The sequence below is a fragment of the Amblyraja radiata genome, chromosome 27, assembly GCF_010909765.2.
Source record: "Amblyraja radiata isolate CabotCenter1 chromosome 27, sAmbRad1.1.pri, whole genome shotgun sequence".
Classification (NCBI taxonomy): domain Eukaryota; kingdom Metazoa; phylum Chordata; class Chondrichthyes; order Rajiformes; family Rajidae; genus Amblyraja; species Amblyraja radiata.
Genome location: NC_045982.1, coordinates 35759164 through 35787003, shown reverse-complemented (window position 1 = coordinate 35787003; position 27840 = coordinate 35759164). Strand labels below are relative to the sequence as shown.

Below are 27840 nucleotides of genomic sequence, written 5' to 3'. Positions count from 1 at the left end.
CAGGATTAGAATTAAACATGGATAATTATGATGAATTTAGACAAAAGCAAGGAGAATAAAGGGGACAAAATGTGTAGGAAAGATGCTGGTTTAAATTGAAGGTAGACACAAAATGCTGGGTAACTCAGTGGGACAGGCAGCATCTCTTCTCTCCAAGGGGGAGGGGAGGTGTGGGGGAGGGGGGTCTGGGACAGTTGGGGGGGGGGTGTGGGGTGGAGTTGTGTGGGGTTGTGGGGGAGGGGGCTGTGTGGGGGAGGGGGGTGTGGGGGAGGGGGGGGTGTGAGGGAGGCGGGGGGTGTGGGATGCACATTTGGGTGCATGGGAGGGAGGTGCGGGGCAGGGGGGTGTGCAGGGAGGGGGGGTTAGCGGGGGAGAGGGTGTATGTTGTGGGCGTGGGGGGGTTTCGGTGGCGGGGGATTTGTGGTCGCTGCAGAAGCAGCCCGCACTCGCTCTCTCCGCACTTCTGCACACTACGCTCCCCGGCATCACTCTGCCCTCTCTGCGCTCTCTGCTCACTGCTCACTCCACTCATTCAGCTTTATTCTCGTCGCCATCGGCCATTGACAGCTGGTGCCGCTAGAGGCGGTTATTACGATTTTTTAAAGCTTCATAACTTTGATAATACTCCACCAATATTCCACACTTGCACTTGCAGCACAGGAGGAGGCAAAAAATTCGTAGTGCTATCGGGTACCGTTTTTGTGGAAATGCAAAAAGAACGCAAACTGGTAGAGGTCAAGGATAGCTAGCGAGATAGATAAATAGTCCACAAAAACAGTACAATTGGTGTACATATAATGGATCAATTATAATGCATGTGGTAAATGTTGAGGCATATACACCAATATTGATTCGTGCAAGCAGAAAATGTTGCTGACTTGGGGGATTTGTCATTGATAAAGTAATTGGATGTTAATAATAAATTTTATATTTAATGGGCGCCTTTCATACAAAATCTCAAGGACACCTTACATAGTAATCGGAATAAAAACATATAATCGGAGTAAAACAAGTAATTAAAGACATCACAATGACACAAATTAAAAACAGAATTCAATCCAAAAACAGAAAATCAAAAACACAGTGTGATGTTAAATGTATCAACAGTCTGAGTCCATTGATTATGTATAATCTATAATCATTCCCAGCTGCTCATTGAATGAATGAATGATACTTTATTGTCACATGTGACAAGTCACAGTAAGATTCTTTGTTTTGCATACTCAAGGTATGCAAAGAGTCGCCACATAAAGCACGCCGACAGAGTTACAAAGTATCCCACGCCACTAGTTGTGGTGAATCATTTTTATTCCGTTGAATTTCCTTGACAGCAATATAAATTCACAAAATTACCCATTTATTAAATTGATATATTCCATTAAATCCTGTAAACCTGTATCACTCCCAAGCATTCCATCTCCCCTCATTTTCTTGCTGATTTCAGAGTCAGGTACGTGAAATCTACTGAGATAGCGGATTCCTCTGTGTCACCGCCAAGCAAGAGTTAATTTACTCATAAAGTCATTGGTTATGTTTCTGATCTTACATTTGTTTCTGATCTTACAGTGCAATGTCCAGTGATCACGGATTTGCCATGACGAGCAATTGTACGGGTTTAGGTTGATTATTGTCAAATGTACCGAGGTACAGGGATAATATGTATTTTGCGTATTATCTAATCAGATGAGATATTCCATACATAAACACAATCAGGTCAAACTCAAGGACAATATATATAGAGCAAAGAGGAACATACCCTGGATGGTCATGTTTGACTAATCTTCTTTAATTTTTTGAAGAGGTTACTCGGGAAATTGATGACGGTAAAGCAGTGGATGTTGTATATATGGACTTCACTAAGACCTTTGACAAGGTTCCTCATGGAAGGTTGGTTAAGAAGGTTCAATTGTTGGGTATTAATGGTGGAGTAGCAAGATGGATTCAACAGTGGCTGAATGGGGGATGCCAGAGAGTAATGGTGGATGGCTGTTTGTCAGGTCGGAGGCCAGTGACTAGTGGGGTGCCACAGGGATCTGTGTTGGGTCCACTGTTGTCTGATGTACATCAATTATCTGGATGATGGTGTGGTAAATTGGATTAGTAAGTATGCAGATGATACTAAGATAGGTGGTGTTGTGGATAATGAAGTAGATTTTCAAAGTCTACAGAGAGATTTAGGCCATTTGGAAGAGTGGGCTGAAAGATGGCAGATGGAGTTTAATGCTGATAAGTGTGAGGTGCTACATCTTGGCAGGACAACTCAAAATAGGACGTACATGGTAAATGGTAGTGAATTGAGGAATGCAGTTGAACAGAGGGATCTAGGGATAACTGTGCACAGTTCCCTGAAGGTGGAATCTCATGTAGACAGGGTGGTAAAGAAAGCTTTTGGTGTGCTGGCCTTTATAAATCAGAGCATTGAGTATAGAAGTTGGGATGTAATGTTAAAATTGTACAAGGCATTGGTGAGGCCAATTCTGGAGTATGGTGTACAATTTTGGTCGCCCAATTATAGGAAGGATGTCAACAAAATAGAGAGCGTACAGAGGAGATTTACTAGAATGTTGCCTGGGTTTCAGCAATTAAGTTACAGAGAAAGGTTGAACAAGGGTCAGGTGGCTGAGGTATGCATTGGGGAACAGTTCAGGACCAGTGATCACAATACCATTAGTTTCAATATAATTATGGAGAGGGTCAGAACTGGACCTAGGGTTGAGATTTTTGATTGGAGAAAGGCTAACTTTGAGGAGATGCGAAAGGATTTAAAAGGAGTAAATTGGGACATTTTGTTTTATGGGAAAGATGTGGAATAGAAATGGAGTACATTTAAAGGTGACATTTTAAGAGTACAGAATCTTTATGTCCCTGTTCGGTTGAAAGGAAATAGTAAAAATCGGAAATGAGCCATGGTTTTCAAGGGAAATTGGACACTTGGTTCGGAAAAAGAGGGAGATCTACAATAATTATAGGCAGCATGGAGTAAATGAGGTGCTTGAGGAGTATAAAGAATGTAAAAAGAATCTTAAGAAATAAATTAGAAAAGCTAAAAGAAGATATGAGGTTGCTTTGGCAAGTAAGGTGAAAGTAAACCCAAAGGGTTTCTACAGCTATATTAATAGCAAAAGGATAACGAGGGATAAAATTGGTCCATTAGAGAGTCAGAGTGGACAGCTATCTGCAGAGCCAAAAGAGATGGGGGAGATATTGAACAATTTATTTTCTTCGGTATTCACCAAGGAGAAGGATATTGAATTATGTGAGGTAAGGGAAACAAGTAGAGTAGCTATGGAAACTATGAGATTCAAAGAAGAGGAAGTACTGACACTTTGAGAAATATAAAAGTGGATAAGTCTCCAGGTCCGGACAGGATATTCCCTAGGACATTGAGGGAAGTTAGTGTAGAAATACCAGGGGCTATGACAGAAATATTTCAAATGTCATTAGAAACGGGAATAGTGCCGGAGGATTGGCGTACTGCGCATGTTGTTCCATTGTTTAAAAAGGGGTCTAAGAGTAAACCTAGCAATTATAGACCTGTTAGTTTGACGTCAGTGGTGGGCAAATTAATGGAAAGGATACTTAGAGATAATATATATAAGCATCTGGATAAACAGGGTCTGATTAGGAACAGTCAACATGGATTTGTGCCTGGAAGGTCATGTTTGACTAATCTTCTTGAATTTTTTGAAGAGGTTACTCGGGAAATTGATGAGGGTAAAGCAGTGGATGTTGTATATATGGACTTCAGTAAGGCCTTTGACAAGGTTCCTCATGGAAGGTTGGTTAAGAAGGTTCAATGGTTGGGTATTAATGGTGGAGTAGCAAGATGGATTCAACAGTGGCTGAATGGGAGATGCCAGAGAGTAATGGTGGATGGTTGTTTGTCAGGTTGGAGGCCAGTGACTAGTGGGGTGCCACAGGGATCTGTGTTGGGTCCACTGTTGTTTGTCATGTACATCAATGATCTGGATGATGGTGTGGTAAATTGGATTAGTAAGTATGCAGATGATACTAAGATAGGTGGGGTTGTGGATAATGAAGTAGATTTTCAATTCTACAGAGAGATTTATGCCAGTTGGAAGAGTGGACTGAAAGATGGCAGATGGAGTTTAATGCTGATAAGTGTGAGGTGCTACATCTTGGCAGGACAAATCAAAATAGGACGTACATGGTAAATGGTAGGGAATTGAAGAATGCAGGTGAACAGAGGGATCTGGGAATAACTGTGCGCAGTTCCATGAAAGTGGAATCTCATGTAGATAGGGTGGTAAAGAAAGCTTTTGGTGTGCTGGCCTTTATAAATCAGAGCATTGAGTATAGAAGTTGGGATGTAATGTTAAAATTGTACAAGGCATTGGTGAGGCCAATTCTGGAGTATGGGGTACAATTTTGGTCGCCTAATTATTGGAAGGATGTCAACAAAATAGAGAGAGTACAGAGAAGATTTACTAGAATGTTGCCTGGGTTTCAGCAACTAAGTTACAGAGAGAGGTTGAACAAGTTAGGGCTTTATTCTTTGGAGCGCAGAAGGTTAAGGGGGGACTTGATAGAGGTCTTTAAAATGATGAGAGGGATAGACAGAGTTGACGTGGATAAGCTTTTCCCACTGAGAGTAGGGAAGATTCAAACAAGGGGACATGACTTGAGAATTAAGGGACAGAAGTTTAGGGGTAACATGAGGGGGAACTTCTTTACTCAGAGAGTGGTGGCTGTGTGGAATGAGCTTGCAGTGAAGGTGGTGGAGGCAGGTTCGTTTTTATTATTTAAAAATAAATTGGATAGTTATATGGACGGGAAAGGAATGGAGGGTTATGGTCTGAGCGCAGGTATATGGGACTAGGGGAGAATACGTGTTCGGCACGGACTAGAAGGGTCGAGATGGCCTGTTTCCGTGCTGTAATTGTTATATGGTTATAAGTTAGGTCTTTATTCTTTGGAGCGCAGAAGGTTAAGGGGGGACTTGATAGAGGTCTTTAAAATGATGAGAGGGATAGACAGAGTTGACGTGGATGAGCTTTTCCCACTGAGAGTAGGGAAGATTCAAACAAGAGGACATGACTTCAGAATTAAGGGACAGAAGTTTAGGGGTAACATGAGGGGGAACTTCTTTACTCAGAGAGTGGTAGCTGTGTGGAATGAGCTTCCAGTGGAGGTGGTGGAGGCAGGTTCGATTTTATCATTTAAAAATAAATGGATAGTTATATGGACGGGAATGGAATGGAGGGTTATGGTCTGAGTGCAGGTAGATGGGACTAGGGGAGAATAAGTGTTCGGCACGGACTAGAAGGGCCGAGATGGCCTTTTTCCGTGCTGTAATTGTTATATGGTTATATGGTTATACCCAATACAAAATATAATTCTCATCAATGTAGCGCATCAGTTCTAGAGACAAAGTCCAATGTCCGCAATGTGGTAGAGGTGAATTGGACAGAACACTAGATTATGGATGGACCGTTTAGAATCCTGATAACAGAGAGGAAGCTGGACCTTAGCATGGTGGAGAATGCATTCAAGCGTCTGTACCTTCTGCTGTACGGGATCATGGAGATGAAGGAATGATCAGTGAAGGATAAATCTTTGATTATGTTGGCTGCCTTTCTGATTTAGTATGAAGCGTAGATGGAGTCAATGGTGGGAAGTCTGTTCTGTGTGATGGACTGGGCTACATGGACTGGGCTACATCTATAACGGAATCTGATGGGAAAGAAAGGTGAAGAGTGGAATGAAATACTGGAGTTTGGCAGGAAGATGGGAACAGTGGGGGGTCGGGATAGGGGACCCAGTGGGAGGAGTGTGTGGGTGATGGGCAAATGGAGTTGATTGGGGTGGAGAAAGAAACTGGGTGATGGTCGACAATGTGTGTGGGAGTATCTGGGTTGTTCAAAAGCAGCGTAGGCTGTGGGCCGAGGTGCTTTTGTGTTTCATTTTGTGACCCAAATTACATATCTACCTGTATTTTTCACATATTGTGTAAAAAATATTATATAAATAATACCTGAAACTCGTCAGGAACAAAATCTGCACATATTTTTAAAATATGAGAAAACCTCCAATTTTCCATGTCCAATCAAAGCACATTTGACATTGAGTCGGATGCCAATTGACCACTCACGCGCATTGTTTCAGGCTAGCTAGGCGGAGAGTACTTCTACTGATGCCAGTTTTACTGGAGATTACAATGAAGGTTCTTTGTTGTTCTGTGCAATACATGCCGTCGAAACTCATAGCAAGGTAAATGAATTTAGTGAGAAAAGCATTAAGAAGTCTGAAGAATGTGCAGCTAAGTGGGTAGAAGTGGAAGTCTTGAAAGCAAAGTCGCTGCTAAGGTGCTGCAACCCAAAAAGGACAGCCAAGTCGTGAAACCAGTGAAAAATTGTGAATCAACTGGAACTGAAAGGTAAGATCTAAAGTCTGAAAATGAAAATTAATTATGAAAATATTAATAATATTAATTATGAAATTAATCTGTATGGACTTTAATTTAATTTCAACCTCTTATAATGTGAAAAATCAGATCTGGAGGCTGAAGTTGAAGACTTGAACCTTGTCTATCCTGAATAAATTAAATTAAAGTTGTCACTAATGCCAGCTTGTTGAAGTCAAACAAGTCTTCTTTAACATCTAATCTCGGAGCGGCCTGCGATCATTTACCGAGAAACAGTGCTCCAACCGCGTGGCGTATGTACATAACATAGAGCCACGGTCTCTGTAGCGGCGACTGCGGAGGGTTCAAGGCCCCGACCACAGGAGAACCAAGGAGGAAGATTGACTGCAATTTATTGCCTTTCATCGCAGTGAGAAATGGTCAGAAATGGTGGATGTTTATGTTGAAATCAATTGGTGCATGTGAACTTGAACTAACTTATCTACGATAGTAACTTACATGTAAGTCTCATTAACATTAAGAAGAGGTTGACATTTTATGAATTGGTCCATACAGACTTAAGTACAATGAGATGTTTTCTTTCTGTAGCTATTCTGCAGCCTCTGCCCCTCCACTCTTCAGAGCCCCATGCACACTCACACACAAAAGTGTTTTATGTGGACATGCACTGTAAATAATATAAAACATGAAAAGATGTAAAATACTCCCTGACACATTTTATCTTCGATCATTAGGAGGCAGCAGTGTATCCCGGGTTATCATGCCGAGTGCTATCGTCACTTCTGCAACATTACAAGACCAAATTGAGCGATAGCAAGGTCTCGAAGGAAGAAAGGTAATGATAGGACTCAAATAACATTTCTTAGTATTTATGGTCATATGATGTTAAGATATATTTGATGATGTTGATTTATTTTTCATTCCTTTTCTGTTTTCTTTTTCCTCTTTTAATTTAGTTCAATCCACAGATCCCCTAAGATGGCGCCTACCTGCGGGGACATTTTGCGAACAGCACAAAGAAAAATAGTTAAATACGCCATTTATGAACTCGCCTGCATCAGAAAATCCACTGGAATTAACGCCGTAAGTAGCGAGCTGCTAACGCATTTAAATGCATTAGTGCCACTGAGAACTCCCGATGTTAGCGCCGGTAAGGGAATCCCCGATCAGAGGGGATTTCCCAACCTCGCGGAGGAGCGCAGGTACAGCAAGAACCTTACCTGCAAACAACGGGGAGGCCTTCATGGAGTCTGGAATCGAGGCTGTCGGGCAGGATCCCTCAGCAGCAACGGAGCTGGAGGTGCCGACTGTATGGGAATTCCCGATCGCAGGGGAATCCCCGACCTCGCGGAGACCCGCAAGTACTCTATCTTTAAACACTGAGGAGGGCTCCATGAAGTATGGAAACGTGGCCGTCGGGCAGGACTACAGGTCAGGCTGAAGCAGAGGGGACTTTGGCTCCCTCTCCCTACTATCCTACTGGCCAACGTACAGTCACTAGAAAATAAAGTGGAGGACTTAAGGGCAAGGCTACTTTATCAAAGGGAGCTGAGGGAATGCTCTATGTTCTGTTTCACAGAGACATGGCTCACCCCCAGCTCCCCAGACTCAGCGGTCCAGCCTGAAGGGTTCTCCATCCACCGTATGGACCGTACGCAGGCATCTGGAAAAGGGAGAGGAGGGGGCGTCTGCCTCATGGTCAACTCTGCATGGTGCTCAGATGTGGCAGTCCTTTCCAACTCCTGCTCTCCCCACCTCGAACATCTGGCTGTGAAGTGCCGTCCCTTCAACCTTCCAAGGGAATTCACCTCAATCATCCTGATCGCGGTCTACATCCCACCCCAGGCAGATGTCCATCTGGCACTGGAGGAGCTGCACGCCGTGGTCAACAAACACCAGTCATCTTACCCCGAGGCATTTACCACCATTGCTGGGGACTTCAACAAAGCAAACCTCAATAAATCGCTCCCTAACTTCCATCAACATGTCTCCTGCTGCACCAGAGGACCAAACACCCTCGACCACTGCTACACCACCATTAAGGATGCCTATCTGCAGTTGTACAGGGTCTTGGTGAGACCACACCTGGAGTATTGCTTGCAGTTTTGGTCTCCAAATCTGAGGAAGGACATTATTGCCATAGAGGGAGTGCAGAGAAGGTTCACCAGACTGATTCCTGGGATGTCAGGACTGTCTTATGAAGAAAGACTGGATAGACTTGGTTTATACTCTCTAGAATTTAGGAGATTGAGAGGGGATCTTATAGAAACTTACAAAATTCTTAAGGGGTTGGACAGGCTAGATGCAGGAAGATTGCTCCCGATGTTGGGGAAGTCCAGGACAAGAGGTCACAGCTTAAGGATAAGGGGGAAATCCTTTAAAACCGAGATGAGAAAAACTTTTTTCACACAGAGAGTGGTGAATCTCTGGAACTCTCTGCCACAGAGGGTAGTTGAGGCCAGTTCATTGGCTATATTTAAGAGGGAGTTAGATGTGGCCCTTGTGGCTAAAGGGATCAGAGGGTATGGAGAGAAGGCAGGTACGGGATACTGAGTTGGATGATCAGCCATGATCATATCGTATGGCGGTGCAGGCTCGAAGGGCCGAATGACCTACTCCTGCACCTAATTTCTGTTTCTATCGCTCTATCCCTTGCCATCACTTCGGTAAACCCGACCATACCGCGGTGCTGCTTCTTCCTGCCTACAGGCAGCAATTAAAGAGCACACCCCCGGAGGTGAGGACTGTTCAGAGCTGATCCTGGGTGACGGGGGGGGGGGGGGGGGGGGGGGGGGGGGGCAGAGGAACAACTCCAGGACTGTTTGGAGTCTGTAGAGTGAGCAATGTTCAGGGACTCGGCAACGGACCTGAACGAATACGCCACAGTCGTTACAGACTTCATAAAGAAACGTGTGGAGGACTGCATCCTAACAAAAACCTGCCAAGTGTTTCCCAATCAGAAGCCTTGGATGAACTATGAGATCCGCACTCTTCTGAAGTCCAGAAATCGGGCATTAATGTCTGATGATAAGGTGGTCTAAAAGAAGACAAGATAAGGCCATTTTACTTCGGAGTCACGTGAGTGATTCCGTGAAGAACCCGCTCAGCACGCATGCGCGGCATTACGTTTCAGTAGGCAACAGCGGCAGGCGGGAGTCAGGCGCTCCCGCTACAAGCCTGAAAGAGGAAGCTTTAGGTAAGTACTTACCTTCAGTTTAACCAGCGACTCGCGTCTGTTTGTTGCTCCAGGTGGAGCAAAGCAGCAGACGCAAGCGGCCCCCGTTGGACTCCGGGCAAGGAGCGTTCCGTTCACGGAAGGGGGAGAGACGCCACCAGGACCGCTCACGCTGCGGTCCACAGAAAGGGTGCTGCGCCAGTGCCAGTCCAGATGCAAGCGGTCCCCCCTTAGACTCCGGGGGAGTCAGGCGCTCCCGTTACGGGGTGAAAGAAATGGACCGTCAGGTAAGCTCTGAGGTCGGGTTTTTCTTTCACAGGAGGAGCCTTCTGCTTTCAGGCAGAGAAGAAAGGCTCTAGAACAAACCTGTTCACCAAGCCATGGAAGAGTGGGGGGGGGGCAGCAACAAGGCGGTAGGACCGCTTACCCGGCCTCCGCTATTCCCCAACACCGCGTCCGAGCCCAGCCCGCTAGCGCCTGAGCAGCGGGCTGGAAGTAAAGCCACGGAAGAGGCGTCCGGCCGGTGGCTTCCGACTTGTCGGACGGGGACGTCTCTCCACCCGCCCGGGGGAGAGACAGCCGCTTCGAGCTCCAGGAGACGTGCTTCGTGAGGGGCGCTCTCGCAGGGGGGAGTTCAGGCACTCCCTCCATAGTGCCTTCTGCACTGTCCATTGCTTCCTCCTTAACCTTTGGTGACCAGGACTGGCTGAAGATCTCGGGAGTATGCAAGGGGTGCAGGAACAGGAAGAGCTGCTAGGTGTGGTGGACCGCTACGTGGCAACCCCACGTGCAGGAGGCCGTTCAAGGCCCCGCAGGAGAGGTGGTCAATGAGATATACAGCTCCAGAGAACTGTGAGTCCCTTAAAGTGCCGGCTGTAAACAGCCAAAAGTGGGGGCACGTTGGGGCAAACATTCGGAACCAGGAGCTAAAACTGCAGCGGTCCTCAGGCTCCTGACGTCAGCCATCACATCGTCTGCTCGTTCCGTGGACCAATATGGAGATGACCACAACCTTCGTAAACAAATCATAAGACCTGCCATAAAACCCTAAATTTGCGGGGTTGTGCAAAACCCCAGCCACTGAGCCAGACCCACTGCTCTCTGGCAAAAACCTCACAAAGCATATGAAGGATATGGAGAGGCCTTAACAAGTTTTCGGTCTCATGAGGGCAGGCCCCGGGACGAGCAAAACCAAAAACAATAAGCAGCAGCACCCCATCGCGTCCATCAGTCGACGTCTACATATGGGACTGATGAAAGCTCGTGGTCCGCATTCTCATGGGAAAACCTGAACCCTTGCAATATATTCACTAAACCCAAACAAGATGGTGGATGTCGCATCATCATTGACTTAACTTCACTAAATATGTTTGTTAAGTATATACATTTCAAAATGGAAACAGTTGTTACTGCCAAACAACTACATTCCAAAGGATACTTCATGGCAAGCATTGATCTTAAAGATGTTTACTATTTAGTACCATTCACAAGGATCATCGCAGATACCTGAAATTTATCTGGATGGGGCAGCTATAGCAGTTTAAAGCGATGTCTTAAATGGTAGGCAAGACCATGGAATTGACTATGTTAGCTGTGTCACATGGGAGATGTACAAAACATTAAACCCTGGGATTGTCTTACATCCAGATAAATCTAAGTTTAAGCATCCACAATCATGGACTACTTGGGCTTCACAATTAATTCAGTCTACGTGACTGTAACATTGCCAAGAGACAAAATAGTTGAATTAGCACAATCATGCAACAATTTAATGGTCAACAAACTACCAACTACTCAACAAGTAACAGAGTAATTGGAAAAATGGTAGCAGCATTTTCCGGCTACATAATTCGGACCTTTGCACCAAAAACAACATACAGGTCATTATGATCGTGTCATGAAGTTACCCACTGAAGCAATATCAGAACTACAGTGGTGGGCAAAAAACGTTTGGCATAGTTTACAGCTTATCATCACTAACCCTATGTTAGTTATCCAAACAGATGCCAGTGCTCAAGGCTGGGGAGCAACTAACTCTATATCTAGCACAGGTAATAGATGGACTAACCCGGAGTCATCATTTGGCATAATTTCAACCTATTATCATCACTAACAAGTAGTAGATGGACTAACCCAGAGTCATCGTTACCACTTACACTGGGCATTAATTATCTAGAGATGGGTGACTTTTATGGTTTAAAGCATATGCACAAATATGCATCACTTGCATGTACGGTTACAAATAGATAAATACTACGGTGGTGGCCTACATTAACCATATGGACGGCATAAAATCGGTATCATGCGACAAGTTGGTCAACACAATTTGGCAATGGTGTGTTGAAAGACATATTTGGCTATCAGTAACTTACCTGCCAGGTAAGCTAAACACAGTGGCAGACACCAGGCCACATAAATTTAATGACAACATCGAATGGATGTTAAAACCCCCAAAAAAACAAAAAAAAGAACGCATCTACGGCAGCGGTAGATGCGTTCGTGCTGGATTGGGGAAATTCTTCTTCTATGCATTTCCTCCCTTCTGCCTCATCAGTCGGGGACCACGCACAATACAAATGGACTCTGCTTCAGGTATTTTGATAGTACCCGACTGGCCTACGCAGCCATGGTTCCCAATACTCCATGACATGGTTGTTGAAACTCCGATGGTATTCCCCAGTGACCCAGAGTTATTAACACCCAGTGTCGGGCACAAGCTACCCGTGCCATGAAAAAATCAAACTCCTGGGTTGCAGATTCTGCACAAACCACTTCTGGGACTGGGATTATCATAACAAACCGCCGAAACCATGTCAGCATCCCTCCGAACATCTACTAAAAAACAGCACTTGTCCAGCATCAAAAAATGGGAGAAGTACTGCTTGGATACAAGGACCACCTACTCAACCGCTACAGTTACCAACGTACTGGAATTCCTGGCACACCTTCACCACGATGAAGGACTCAGCTACAGAGCCATCAACACAGCTAGAAGTGCCCTGCCTGTCTATTTAAAACCAGCTCCAGGACAACAGGCCATGGGTTCCCACTCGCTGGTGGTCAAACTAATGAAGGGTATTTACAACTCTAACCCCCTAGACCAAGGTACACCCATACATGGGATGTCAGTGTGGTCCTGACATGGGGATGGCCACCAGCCAGATCCCTCAACCTGGAACAATCTATGCTCAAAACACTCATGTTGATGGCACTTGTATCTGCACAGAGGGTCCAGTCACTACACCTATTGCGACTGGACACCATGCTCACAGCTCCAGACCAGATCTCTGTCGTTATCCAGGGAATGATCAAACAGAGCAGACCAGAAACACCTAATCTAGTCGTGGAATTCCGGGCTTGCCCGCCAGAAACACAGTTATGTGCCATGACCCTACTATCCTACATAGACACAACCAAAATATTCGAGGGAGATGAAAAGCCTTGTGGGTCAGTCATAAAAAACCTTATGGTCGGGTGACGAGCCAAACCATTTCGAGATGGCTCAAGCAGGTGCTAAAAGCTGCTGGGATAAATACTAACATGTACAAATTTCATTCCACCAGGGCAGCATCCACGTCGACGGCTAAAAAAAATGGATGTGCCTATAGACCACATCCTGGCTACAGCAGGATGGTGGGGGGAAAGACCGTTCAGAAATGTTTTATAATAAGCCGTTGGCAAAACCTGTTTTATTTGCAGGAAAGATTTTACAGACTGCAAATATTTAATTTAAGCCCAGGGGAGCAATTTAATTTCTTTGTTGTTATTGTTAAAAAATACCATTGTGTTTTTCTACAAACAGATTCATTGGTTGATTACGATAACACACTTCCTCCCTCGAGGACTTCGGCAGTGCGTGAAATAATACCTGTTACACGGTTTGAAATCACAGAGCTTTGAAGTCTTCACGGATTCACTCACGTGACTCCGAAGTAAAATAGTAAGATTAAACGAGAACTTACCAGTTTGAAGTTTGATCTTTATTTTATGAGGAGTTACGATGAGGGATTACGTGCCCTCCGCTCCCACCCTCAATAATATGGGTCAAACTGATAAACTGATGTCTCCTTGTCTTTACTATGTTTACTTCAATAACTGTGTGAAAAGGACCCGTTTACTCCTACTCTTTGCTTCCTGTTTGCCAGCCAGTTCTCTATCTACATCAATACTGAACCCCCAATGTCGTGTGCTTTAAGTTTGTATACTAATCTCTTATGTGGGACCTTGTCGAAAGCCTTCTGGAAGTCTAGATACAACACATCCACTGGTTCTCCCTTATCCACTCTACTAGTTACATCCTCGAAAAATTCTACAAGATTCGTCAGACATGATTTACCTTTCGTAAATCCATGCTGACTTTGTCCAATGATTTCACCACTTTCCAAATGTGCTGCTATCCCATCTTTAATAACTGACTCTAGCAGTTTCCCCACTACCGATGTTAGACTAAGGGACAGAGCAGGTTACCAGAAAGTGGAAATTCCCTTCATGAGCGCCATGGCCTTCTCCTACAGCAAACCAGGATTATGTATGATTTTTATGAAGAATTAAACTTGCGCAAGATGTACAAATGCACTTGTGGAGGGGGATTGAATCCAATTGTTCACCAGCAGAGTCCGTGACCGATTGCCCGAGAAAGTGAGAAATAAGATTGGAAATTCCACTGTCAGAATAATGTGATGACAGGGTTAAGTATAAACTTGCCTTCATGTAAGCCTTAATTCACGCATGGTGACTCACCCTGGTCCACACAACCAGCGCATGATGGAATGCCCGCCACCTCTCCGCATGAGTGCAGCGCCAACATCTCAGTCTCAAGATGTCTGGCGCCCATTCAAGTTCAAGTTCAAGTAAGTTTATTGTCATGTGTCCCTGATAGGACAATTAAATTCTTGCTTTGTTTCAGCACACAGAACATTTACTACAAAACAGATCAGTGTGTCCATACACCATAATATAAATATATACACACATGAATATTGCAAATAACAGATAATGGGTTATTAATAATCAGAGTTTTGTCCGAGCCAGGTTTAATAGCCTGATGGTTGTGGGGAAGTAGCTATTCCTGAACCCGGTTTTTGCAGTCTTCAGGCTCCTGTACCTTCTACCTGAAGGCAGCAGGGAGATGAGTGTGTGGCCTGGATGGTGTGGGTCTTTGATGATACTGCCAGCCTTTTTGAGGCAGCGACTGTGATGAATCCCACCGATGGAAGGAAGATCAGAGCCGATGATGGACTGGGCAGTGTTTACTACTTTTTGTAGCCTTTTTCCTTTGCAGGGCGCTCAAATTGCCGAACCAAGCCACGATGCAACCGGTCAGCATGCTCTCTACTGTGCACCTGTATAAGTTAATGAGAGTCCTCCTTGACAAACTGACTCTCCGTAATCTTCTCAGGATGTAGAGGCGCTGATGAGCTTTCTTGATAATTGCATTAGTGTTCTCGGACCAGGAAAGATCTTCAGAGATGTGCACGCCCAGGAATTTGAAGTTCTTGACCCTTTCAACCGTCGACCTGTTGATATAAATGGGGCTGTGGGTCCCCATCCTACTCCTTCCAAAGTCCCCAATCAGTTCCTTGGTTTTGCTGGTGTTGAGGGCCAGGTTATTGCGCTGGCACCATATGGACAGTTGCTCGATCTCTCTTCTATACTGACTCATCCCCATCAGTGATATGTCCCACAACAGTGGTGTCGTCAGCGAACTTGATGATGGAGTTCGCACTGTGACCGGCTACACAGTCATGAGTATAGAGTGAGTATAGCAGGGGGCTGAGCACGCAGCCTTGAGGTGCTCCCGTGCTGATTGTTTTCGAGGCTGACACATTTCCACCAATACGAACAGACTGTGGTCTGTGAATGAGGAAGTCGAGGATCCAATTACAGAGGGATGCGCAGAGACCCAGGTCTGCGAGTTTGGTAACCAGCTTGGAGGGGATGATTGTGTTAAATGTCGAGCTGTAATCGATGAATAACAGTGATAAATGAGTTTTTGTTGTCCCAAGTGGTCCAGAGCGGTGTGGAGGGCCAGCGAGATCGCATCCACCATTGATCTGTTGTGGCGGTAAGTGAACTGCAGTGGGTCCAGGTTTTTGTCGAGGTAGGAGTTGATTTGCTCCATGATCAACCACTCAAAGCACTTCATCATCACCGGCGTTAGTGCCACTGGTCGATAGTCGTTGAGGCACGTCACCTTACTCTTCTTGGGCACTGGTATAATTGATGCCCTTTTAAAGCAGGTGGGGACCTCAGACCTCAGAAGTGAGAGGTTGAAAATGTCCGTAAAAACTCCAGCCAGTTGGTCTGGACAGGTTTTTAGAACACGACCGGGTATACCATCAGGTCCAGGTGCTTTTCGGGGGTTCACCCCTCTGAAGGATTTCCTGACGTCGGCCTCTGTGACTGAGACTGAAATACCATCACAGCGAATGGGGGTCAAAACTACTTGATTAACACCGCATGAACCACTCTAAACACTCACTGACACTCAGTGACTTCACTCCTAACTGCCAGCTACTTGCCCCGCTACTCCCACATCTGCTCCCTCCACCCGAGTACAAGAGCACCAGGTCCATGTGAGTACAACCACCAACAGCAAGATCCCCTGCAAAGTAAACGCTATCCTGATTAAATATCTCAACCAAAGATCTGTTGTGGCGAAGACCTGTGTTCAATATGAGTGCTGGCTGAATGGAATTTGTACGTTCTCCACGTGACATGCATGAGTTTTCTCTAAGATCTCAGGTTTCCTCCCACATCCTAAGACGTACAGGTTTGTAGATTAATTGGCTTGGTATAATTACAAATTGACCCTGGTGATAGTGTTCGTGTGCGGGGATCGCTGGTCACCACGGACTCGGTGGGCCGAGGGTCCTGTTTCCGCACTGTATCTCTAAACTGAACTAAACTAAAAGTCCATGGGTGTGCATCACCATCACCTTTATAAGGGTATTGGAGGATAAGCAAGGCACTGCGCCCTTGCCAGTGACACCCAAATCCGAATTTGAATATAATTACCGGGTGGCGCCACAGTGGCTGCCTCGCCAACAGTCTGTCTCGTCTCTTCCTTTGTTGTTTTTTGAATATGTGTTAAATGTGTGATTTAGTGTTCTATAGCTTGTTTTATGTGGGCAGTGGGGGTTGGGGGAAACATAGAAAATAGGTGCAGGAGGAGGCCATTCGGCCCTTCGAGCCATTCATTGTGATCATATCCCCAATCAATAACCCGTGCCTGCCTTCTCCCCATATCCCTTGACTTCACTAGCCCCTGGAGCTCTATCTATCTCTCTCTTAAATCCATCCAGTGATTTGGCCTCCACTGCGCTCTGTGGCAGGGAATTCCACAAATTCACAACTCTCTGGGTGAAAAAGTTTTTTCTCACCTCAGTCTTAAATGACCTCCCCTTTATTCTAAGACTGTGGCTCCTGGTTCTGGACTCGCCCAATATTGGGAACATTTTTCCTGCATCTAGCTTGTCCAGTCCTTTTATACTTTTATATGTTTCCATAAGGTTTCCCCCTCATCCTTCTAAACTCCAGTGAATACAAGCGTAGTCTTTTCAATCTTTCCGCATATGACAGTCCCGCCATCCCAGGGATCAATCTTGTAAACCTACACTGCACTGCCTCAATCACAAGGATGTCTTTCTTCAAATTAGGAGACCAAAACCGTACGCAATACTCCAGATATGGTCTTACCAGAGCCCTATACAACTGCAGAAGAACCTCTTTACTCCTATACTGAAATCCTCTTGTTATGAAGGCCAACATTCCATTAGCTTTCTTCACTGCCTGCTGTACCTGCACGCCAACTTTCAGTCACCGATGTACAAGGACACCCAGGTCTCGCTGTACCTCCCCCTTACCTAACCTAACCCCATTGAGATAATAATCTGCCCCCTTGTTTTTGCCACCAAAGTGGATAATCTCACATTTATCTATATTATACTGCATCTGCCACGCATCTGGCCACTCACTCAACCTGTCCAGTTCACCCTGCAACCTCCTAACATCCTCTTCACAGTTCACACTGCCACTCAGCTTTGTGTCAACCGCAAACTTGCTAGTGTTGCTCCTAATTCCCTCTTCCAAATCATTAATATATATGGTAAACAGTTGCGGCCCCAACACCGAGCCTTGCGGCACTCCACTCGCCACTGCCCGCCCTTCTGAAAAGGACCCGTTCACTCCTACTCTTTGCTTCCTGTCTGCCAACCAATTTTCTATCCCCAATACCATGTGCTCTAATTTTAGTCACCAGTCTCGCGTGTGGGACCTTATCAAAGGCTTTCTGAAAGTCTAGATACACCACATCCACTGGCACCCCTTAATCCATTTTACTTGTCACATCCTCAAAAAATTCCAGAAGATTAGTCAAGCATGATTTCCCTTTCATAAATCCATGCTGACTTGGACTAATCCATTTACTTCGACGGAGATGTAATTTTTTTCTGTATCATCGTAACTCCGTCCGCATTGACTGGGAATTTGACCTCGGAGCTCTAACCGCGGGAGCCTGCGGTCTTTAACATTGTGGAGCTCGCTATCCTCGGTTAGGGACCGACTTCGGGAGTACCAAGCCGCAGGAGCTTCAACCGCCCCAACGCGGGAGCTTCAATCGCCCCGACGCGGCGGCTTTGATCGCCGGCTGCAGGAGCTTCGACTGCCCCGACCGCAGGAGAATAAAGAGGGAAGAAGATTAGACTTTATTGTCTTCCATCACAGTGAGGAATGTGGGGAATCCGCTGTGGTGGATGTTTATGTTAGCTTTTATGTAGTTGTGTGTCTTGTTGCTTTTTTAAGTATGGCTATATGGTAAATCGAGTTTCACTGTACACTAATAAGTGAGTTTGGTAATTCGACTGCGCATGCACAGGTCATGGGTCGCTCAGGATAAACACGCTCGGCGGCCGTGCCACTGCATGGGTGCAGACCTGCGTCTCGCCCCTAACCAGTCGATGCTTTCCGATCCATTCTGAGCCTTATTTTGGAGCATTTTTGCACCAAATTTATGACCAATATTTCAGAAATTAACAGGAATCTGAGGTATCTTTTTCATACAAAGGGTGGTGGGTGTATGGAACAAGCTGCCAGAGGAGGTAGTTAAGGCTAGGACTATCCTAATGTTTAAGAGACACTTGGTCACGTACGTGGATAGGACAGGTTTAGATGGATATGTGCCAAACGCGTGTGAGTGGGACTAGTGTAGATGGGACATGTTGGGCAAGTTGGGCCGAAGGGCCTGTTTCCACACTGCATCATTCTATGCCTAAAAAGTTAAGAAGAAAAATGCATGTAGATAAGTAGAGCAGATTTGAAAAAGGAGTGAAATGTAAAGGCAGAGAGAGGTTTATGGGTGGAAAGGAACATAGGAAAGGAGGGGGGAGGGTGGGCTTGGGCAGATGGGTGAAGGGAAAATAGACACAAAGTGCTGGAGTAACTCAGTGGGTCAGGTTGCATCTGTGGAGAACATGGATAGGCGACGTTTCACAGAGTGCTGGAGTAACTCAGTGAGTCAGGCAGCATCTGTGGAGAACATGGATAGGTGACATTTCACAGAGTGCTGGAGTAACTCAGTGGGTCAGGCAACATCTCTGGAGAAAAGGTATAGATTATATTTCGGGTCAAGACCCTTCTTCAGTGATATTCATGATGTGACGTATAGACATTCCTGAATGTTACCCAAACCATCGTGAGCTACTTTGTGACGGTGCTTGCCCTCTCCGATAACGTCTCTGCTGCCTTGGGTGATGCAGGACAGGACACGAGCTCTGGGACATGGTGTGAAGCTGTTGCAGATTGTCCCAGCCTGGTAAAAACCTGGATGGAGTGGATGTGGAGAGGATTTTTCCACTAGTGGGAGAGTCTAGGACCAGTGGCCACAGCCTCAGAATTAAAAAAAAGACATTCCTTTAGGAAGGAGATGAGCAGGAATTTCTTAAATCAGAGGGTGGTGAACTGTGGAATTCATTGCCACAGACAGGCCAAGTCCATGGACATTTTTCAGGGGGAGATTGATAGATTCTTGATTGATACGGGTGTCAGAGGTAATGGGGAGAAGGCAGGAGAATGGGTTTGAGAGGGAATTATAGAATCATTGGTCGAGTAAGCTGGGTCTCTATTCCATGGAGCACAGGAGGATGAGGGGAAATCTTATGGAGATGTATAAAATCACGAGAGGAATAGATTGGGTAGATGCACAGTCTTTTGCCCAGAGTAGGGGAATCGAGGACCAGAGAACATAGGTTCAAGGTGAAGGAAAAAAGATTTAATAGGAATCCGAGAGGTAACTTTTTCACACAAAGGGTGGTGGATGTATGGAACAAGTTGCCAGAGGAGGTAGAAACATAGAAACATAGAAATTAGGTGCAGGAGTAGGCCATTCGGCCCTTCGAGCCTGCACCGCCATTCAATATGATCATGGCTGATCATCCAACTCAGTATCCCGTACCTGCCTTCTCTCCATACCCTCTGATCCCCTTAGCCACAAGGGCCACATCTAACTCCCTCTTAAATATAGCCAATGAACTGGCCTCGACTACCCTCTGTGGCAGGGAGTTCCAGAGATTCACCACTCTCTGTGTGAAAAAAGTTCTTCTCATCTCGGTTTTAAAGGATTTCCCCCTTATCCTTAAGCTGTGACCCCTTGTCCTGGACTTCCCCAACATCGGGAACAATCTTCCTGCATCTAGCCTGTCCAACCCCTTAAGAATTTTGTAAGTTAGTTGAGGTTGGGACTATCCCATCGTTTATGAAACAGTTAGGCAGGTACATGGATAGGACAGGTTTGGAGGGATATGGACCAAACGCAGGCAAGTGGAACTAGTGTAGCTGGGACATTGTTAGCCGGTGTGGGCAAGTTGGGCCAAAGGGCCTGTTTCCACACTGTGTCACTCTATGACTCTATCCATGTTCTCCAGAGATGCTGCCTGGCCCGCTGTGGCAGATTGTGCTTCCTCAGCTGCTGTAGGAATTACAACCTCTGTTGTGCCTTTTTGACTGTGGAGTCGATGGGGGCCCCCCACTTAAGGTCATTGGAGATATAACCATATAACCATATAACCATATAACAATTACAGCACGGAAACAGGCCATCTCGGCCCTACAAGTCCGTGCCGAACAACTTTTTTCCCTTAGTCCCACCTGCCTGCACTCATACCATAACCCTCCATTCCCTTCTCATCCATATGCCTATCCAATTTATTTTTAAATGATACCAACGAACCTGCCGCCACCACTTCCACTGGAAGCTCATTCCACACCGCTACCACTCTCTGAGTAAAGAAGTTCCCCCTCATGTTACCCCTAAACTTCTGTCCCTTAATTCTGAAGTCATGTCCTCTTGTTTGAATCTTCCCTATTCTCAAAGGGAAAAGCTTGTCCACATCAACTCTGTCTATCCCTCTCATCATTTTAAAGACCTCTATCAAGTCCCCCCTTAACCTTCTGCGCTCCAGAGAATAAAGACCTAACTTATTCAACCTTTCTCTGTAACTTAGTTGTTGAAACCCAGGCAACATTCTAGTAAATCTCCTCTGTACTCTCTCTATTTTGTTGACATCCTTCCTATAATTGGGCGACCAAAATTGTACACCATACTCCAGATTTGGTCTCACCAATGCCTTGTACAATTTTAACATTACATCCCAGCTTCTATACTCAATGCTCTGATTTATAAAGGCTAGCATACCAAAAGCTTTCTTTACCACCCTATCTATATGAGATTCCACCTTCAAGGAACTATGCACGGTTATTCCCAGATCCCTCTGTTCAACTGTATTCTTCAATTCCCTACCATTTATCATGTACGTCCTAGTTGGATTTGTCCTGCCAAGGTGTAACACCTCACATTTATCAGCATTAAACTCCATCTGCCATCTTTCAGCCCATTTTTCCAAATGGCCTAAATCACTCTGTAGACTTTGGAAATCCTCTTCATTATCCACAACACCCCCTATCTTGGTATCATCTGCATACTTACTAATCCAATTTACCACCCCTTCATCCAGATCATTGATGTACATGACAAACAACAAAGGACCCAACACAGATCCCTGAGGCACCCCACTAGTCACCTGCCTCCAACCCGACAAACAGCCATCCACCATTACCCTCTGGCTTCTCCCATTCAGCCACTGCTGAATCCATCTTGCTATTCCTGCATTTATACCCAACAGTTTAACCTTCTTAACCAACCTTCCATGAGGAACCTTGTCAAAGGCCTTACTAAAGTCCATATAGACAACATCCACTGCTTTACCCTCGTCAATTTCCCTAGTAACCTCTTCAAAAAATTCAAGAAGATTAGTCAAACATGACCTTCCAGGCACAAATCCATGCTGACTGTTCCTAATCAGACCCTGTTTATCCAGATGCTTATATATATTATCTCTAAGTATCTTTTCTATTAATTTGCCCACCACTGAAGTCAAACTAACAGGTCTATAATTGCTAGGTTTACTCTTAGAACCCTTTTTAAACAATGGAACAACATGCGCAGTACGTCAATCCTCGGGGACTATTCCCGTTTCTAATGACATTTGAAATGTTTCTGTCATAGCCCCAGCTATTTCTACACTAACTTCCCTCAATGTCCTAGGGAATATCCTGTCACGACCTGGAGACTTATCCACTTTTATATTTTTCAAAAGTGTCAGTACTTCTTTTACTTTGAAACTCATAGTATCCATAACTACTGTACTCGTTTCCCTTACCTCACATAATTCAATATCCTTCTCCTTGGTGAATACCGAAGAAAAGAAATTGTTCAATATCTCCCCCATCTCTTTTGGCTCTGCAGATAGCTGCCCACTCTGTTTCTCCAATGGACCAATTTTATCCCTCGTTATCCTTTTGCTATTAATATAACTGTAGAAACCCTTTGGATTTACTTTCACCTTACTTGCCAAAGCAACCTCATATCTTCTTTTAGCTTTTCTAATTTCTTTCTTAAGATTCTTTTTACATTCCTTATACTCCACAAGCACCTCATTTACTTCATGCTGCCTATAATTATTGAAGATCTCCCTCTTTTTCCGAACAAGATGTCCAATTTCCCTTGAAAACCAGGGCTCTTTCCAATTTTTACTGTTTCCTTTCAACCGAACAGGAACATAAAGATTCTGTACTCTTAAAATTTCCCCTTTAAATGTCCACCATTTCTCTTCTACATCTTTCCCATAAAACAAAATGTCTCAGTCCACTCCTTTTAAATCATCTCGCATCTCATTAAAGTTAGCCTTTCTCCAATCAAAAATCTCAACCCTTGGTCCAGTTCTGACCTTCTCCATAATTATATTGAAACTAATGGTATTGTGATCACTGGACCCGAAGTGCTCCCCAACGCATACCTCCGCCACCTGTCCCGTCTCATTTCCTAACAGGAGGACCAGCACTGCCCCTCCTCTAGTAGGTACCTCTATGTATTGCTGCAAAATACTATCCTGCACACATTTTACAAACTCCAAACCATCCAGCCCATTTACAGAATGCGTTTCCCAGTCTATGTGTGGAAAGTTGAAATCTCCCACAATCACTACCTTGTGCTTACTACTAATATCTGGTATCTCCTTACATCTGGTATCTGGTATCTCTTCCAATTCTCGTTCCCCATTTGGCGGTCTATAATACACCCCTATAAGTGTTGCTACACCTTTCCCACTTCTCAGTTCCACCCAAATAGCCTCCCTAGATGAGCCCTCCAATCTATCCTGCCAAAGTACTGCTGTAATATCTTCCCTGACTAGCAATGCAACACCTCCACCTCTTGCCCCTCCAATTCTATCACACCTGAAGCAACGAAATCCTGGAATATATAGTTTCCAATCACAGCCCTCCTGCAACCATGTTTCACTGATCGCCACAACATCATACTTCCAGGTGTCTATCCAGACTCTAAGCTCATCCACCTTTCTTACAATGCTCCTAGCATTAAAATATGCACATTTAAGAAACCCCCGTTTCTTCTTCTCTGTTTATTTCCTTTTTTTTCTTTCTCCTCTTGTGTCCGAGTGCTTCCCTTTTCTGCTTCCTGCCTCCCATTCTGTCTACTAGCTTTCTCTATTTGATGATGGATCCCAGGAACTTAAGACTTCACAGATGTGACTGTGGTGTTGTTGATGGTGAGTGGGGTGAGGGGAGGGGGAGCTCTCCTAAAGTCAACAATCAATTCCACTGCCTTAAGAACATTGAGTTCTAGGTTGTTGCGATGGCACCAGGACGCCAGCTGTGTCACTTCCTGTCTGTAGGCCGATTCCTCCCCATCCTGGATCAGTCCAATCAGGGTTGTGTCGTCCGCAAACTTGAGAAGCTTGACAAAGATGTCTGTGGAGGTGCAGTCATTGGTGTAGAGAGAGTAGAGGAGAGGGGAGTGTACGCAGCATTGCGGTGCTCCTATGCTGAAGGTTTGAGATGTGCTTTCCCAGCCTCACATGCTGCTTCCTGTCTGTCAGGAAGCTGGTGATCCACCGACAGAGGGGTTCAGGCACAGTCAACTCTGAAAGTTTGGAGTGTAGTAGCTCTGGCACAAAGGTGTTGAATGCAGACCTAAAATCAACAAACAAAATCCTCGCATAGGTCCCCTGGCGGTCTAGGTGCTGGAGGATGAAGTGCAGTCCCAGGTTGACTGCATCATCCACAGATCTATTGGTCCGATATGCAAACTGCAGAGGGTCCAGCAGGGAGTTTGTGATATTTTTCAGCTTGGCCAGCACAAGCCTTTCAAGGTGGGAAAGGGTCCAGTCTTTTCATACTAGAGTCTTGCCTTAAGCAGGTGTGAAGTGGTGAATGGGAAGGAGAGGGTGCAGGGGCCATTCTTTATAGACTGTGGTCTGGCTCTGTTTGTTGGGGAGTGGGAGAGGGAGTACCAGGGTTATGTTTCTGATTTTCAAACCTGCAGTAAAACTCATTCAGGTCATTGGTCAACTGACGATTGTGCAAAGAGTTGGGGGGCTTTCCTCTTGTAGCTGATAATTTCTTGCAAGCCCTTCCAAATTGAAGAAGAGTCACTAGCTGAGAACTTGCTCCTCAACTTCTCAGAGTACCTTTCCTTGGCAGCTCTGATTCCTCTTCTCAGCTCTTTATCGATTAGGCTATCTTTTAACCCTTTAACGATTAGGCTATCGGCTTGACGCATATTTGCCCCCAACCCCCCCCCTTGAGCTCGAAATGGAAATGTTACATCTGTATATAATGATCCCATTAAAATGTATTTTATAAATTTCCAATATTTTATACTAAGTTTATTAAAATTGGTTAAGTACTTTTGTTATAAGATGGAAGGGGTAGATCCGCAAATATGTCGCAATTTGAACATGGGAATTCTCTGTAACTTAGCTTTAAGGGGGGATACTGTACAGAGCTGATTTTGGTACCAAAATGCACGCAATTCATTACACAAAAAGGTCAGAAAATCGAGTCAGAAAATCCCGTGTCAAAATCTTTTAGTTTTTGACCATAAAGAATCACAAATAGCTCTGAATAAAATTGGTGATAATGTATCCCTCTCCTAACCTAGGAGATCTTCCAACTCCATCTTCTCCCTAACTTCCTCAGCAGCAACATCATCATTGGACTGCTGCATTACTGCAGACATATCCATGATGACCCTGAAAACATGCAGATTTTTGTAATATTCAAATTATATAAAAAAATATGATGCAAAAAGAAAGTCACAAACTATGGAATTCATATTTTTCAGTATTGTTATCAAGGAAAAGAAAGCAGTTCCAATTGTTTGATATTATTTGATATTGTTTGATATTATTCAGATGGAGGTGAAAATACAATAGCTCTAAAACCTACCTTAATTTTGCAATCTCACTAAAGATAATCCCCATTTCCCTCTCCCCTCCACCTCTCTCTCCCTTCCCATCTCTCTCTTCCCTCCCCTCCTTCCCTTCTCTCTCTCCCCTCTCACATTCCCCCCTCTTTCTCCCGTTGGAGAGCACGCGGCGGGAGGGGGGGTGGAGAGGCGAGGGTCCGCGGCGGGGGGGGGGGGAGTTGGGGAGTGAGGCCGGCGGGGTGGCGAGGGCCCGGCAGGGTGGTGTCATTGGCACGGCGGGGGGGGGGGGGGGGGGGAGTTGGGGAGTGGGGCCGGCGGGGTGGCGAGGGCCCGGCAGGGTGGTGTCATTGGCACGGCGGGGGGGGGGAGTTGGGGAGTGGGGCCGGCGGGGTGGCGAGGGCCCGGCAGGGTGGTGTCATTGGCACGGCGGGGGGGGGGGGGGGAGTTGGGGAGTGGGGCCGGCGGGGTGGCGAGGGCCCGGCAGGGTGGTGTCATTGGCACGGCGGCGGGGGGGGGGGGAGTTGGGGAGTGGGGCCGGCGGGGTGGCGAGGGCCCGGCAGGGTGGTGTCATTGGCACGGCGGGGGGGGAGGCGAAGGCCCGGCCGGAGTGGCGTCTGGCGTTGAGGTTAAGGCCGCTGCTAGTCGATCCCGCTCCTGCCCGGCGACGGGAGAATGGCTGACCAACCGCAAGGCTCCGACGCCGTTGATGGAGGTGATGGACCATGCGGGCAGACACCGCAGCCCCCCTCCCCCCCCGCCCCCATCCGGAGAAACGGGCGGGATTAGACCCTTCGCAAGTAGTTTGCCACCCAGGATAAATAACAGATTCCCCCTCCCACAACGCAATATTTCACTACCTACCCAGAGTAGACACGAGGCATCGAGGCGATCTCTGATTGTGTGGAGTTCAAATGGCGATCTGATCCCGCCCAGGCCCACTGCACACGCGCAGAGAGACAGCATTATTTTGCGTCGCTACTGCGTCACCGGCCTCCCCCAACTGCGCAGGCGGGGATGGTCGCAATTCCCCCCCCCACAAAATCATCCAGTGGGCCGGAACCAGAATTTCGGGAAATTTCCGTCAGTGGAAACGCTGATTGCGCTCCACATTTTTTTTCCCTCGGGATTTTTTCTTACTCTGTGAAAAAAAAGGGGGGTGCGACCGCACCCAACGCAACCCCCCTTTGGACGGCCATGGAACTCGCTTACTGGTAGGGTAACAATAAACTGACCTTTGAACCTTTGAATTAAAAGTTTCCTTCTTCATACTGAAGATTTAGCAAATACATTGTGGACATACTCACTGAACATGGGGGTTATCTTAAGGATCAATTAACCATCCTCTCCACCGTCCCTTCTATTTGTCTGCAAGCACTCAAAGAATTTCCCATTAATGTTCATAAAAATCGTACGTAATCCTGGTTTGCTGTGGGAAGAGGCCATGGAGCTGATGAAGAGAATTTTCATAATTTCAGGTAACCTGCTCCCCTCTGTGCCTTTCTCTTTGCTCATGATCAACACAGGTCCTCCCACACAACATGCCCCCACCACCAAGTCTATTTCTCCACCCACTATCTATTGCATCTGCCCATCACCCACTCATTCCTCCCACTGGGTTCATTGTCCCCATCTGCCCGCCAAACCTCCCTTACTTGGTACCACCTGTCTTCTCCATCAGATTCAGTTATCGATGTAGCCCAGTCTATCACACACACCACACTTCCCACCATTGACTCCACCGACACGTCAGGTTGCATTGGGAAGGCAGCCAGCATAATTACACAAGGTTCTTTCCCTCTGCAATAAGCCTTATGAATGGTCCATCCATACATTAGGGCTACAGTTCGATTCACCTTTACCATGTGGCAGACATTGGCTGTTGTTTGTGGAACTGATGCAATACAATGCTGACAACTACAGCATGTTCTGCATTCTGAATGTTATTATGATGCAAACAAGATAAGGTTACACTTTCTCTTTATTTGACCTAAGTAATTATCATAAGAATTGTAACCTTTTAGAACGGCCTGGGGCGCCAGGACATCTACTCTCCGAACGAGTGCTCTTGCACTCGTGTACAGCGCTGCTGAGTATGCTGCCCCAGCATGGTGCAGCAGCGCTCATACTAGCAAGCTAGACACCATCCTCAACGACACCATGCGGATCATCACCGGCTGCCTACATCCTACTCCGACAGATCTTCTGCCGGTACTCGCAGGTATCGCACCAGCCAAGCTTCGCAGAGAGTACTTCACCCACAGGCCGGTGTGCAAGGTCCCATTGGACGCCAAACATCCTTTGCACCACCTTGCCCAGGACTCACAGCAACTGGGACCTCAATGCCTGTCATCTCGTCGCCCCTTCTTCCGTCACGTAGCGACCCTCCAGTTTCAACACATTAGGAGCATGGAGAACCAGCTGGGAACAGACTTCGCGATCTCCTCAATTCACTGTTGCACCGAACACCACAGCCCAACCCATCTTGGACCTGCCCTACAA

At 45.9% G+C, this 27840-nt stretch overlaps 1 protein-coding gene and 1 long non-coding RNA gene across 2 annotated transcripts in view; one reads left to right on the top strand and one right to left on the bottom strand.

Moving 5' to 3' along the window:
* The window catches only part of rspo1 (R-spondin 1), a 282583-nt gene that overhangs the window by 4973 nt on the left and 249770 nt on the right, over nucleotides 1-27840 (bottom strand). The gene's annotated exons all lie outside the window — the stretch shown is intronic.
* LOC116988621 lies at nucleotides 6366-7181 on the top strand. Its single transcript, XR_004416004.1, has 2 exons — nucleotides 6366-6397; nucleotides 7120-7181. It is a non-coding gene; the product is annotated as an uncharacterized LOC116988621 (long non-coding RNA).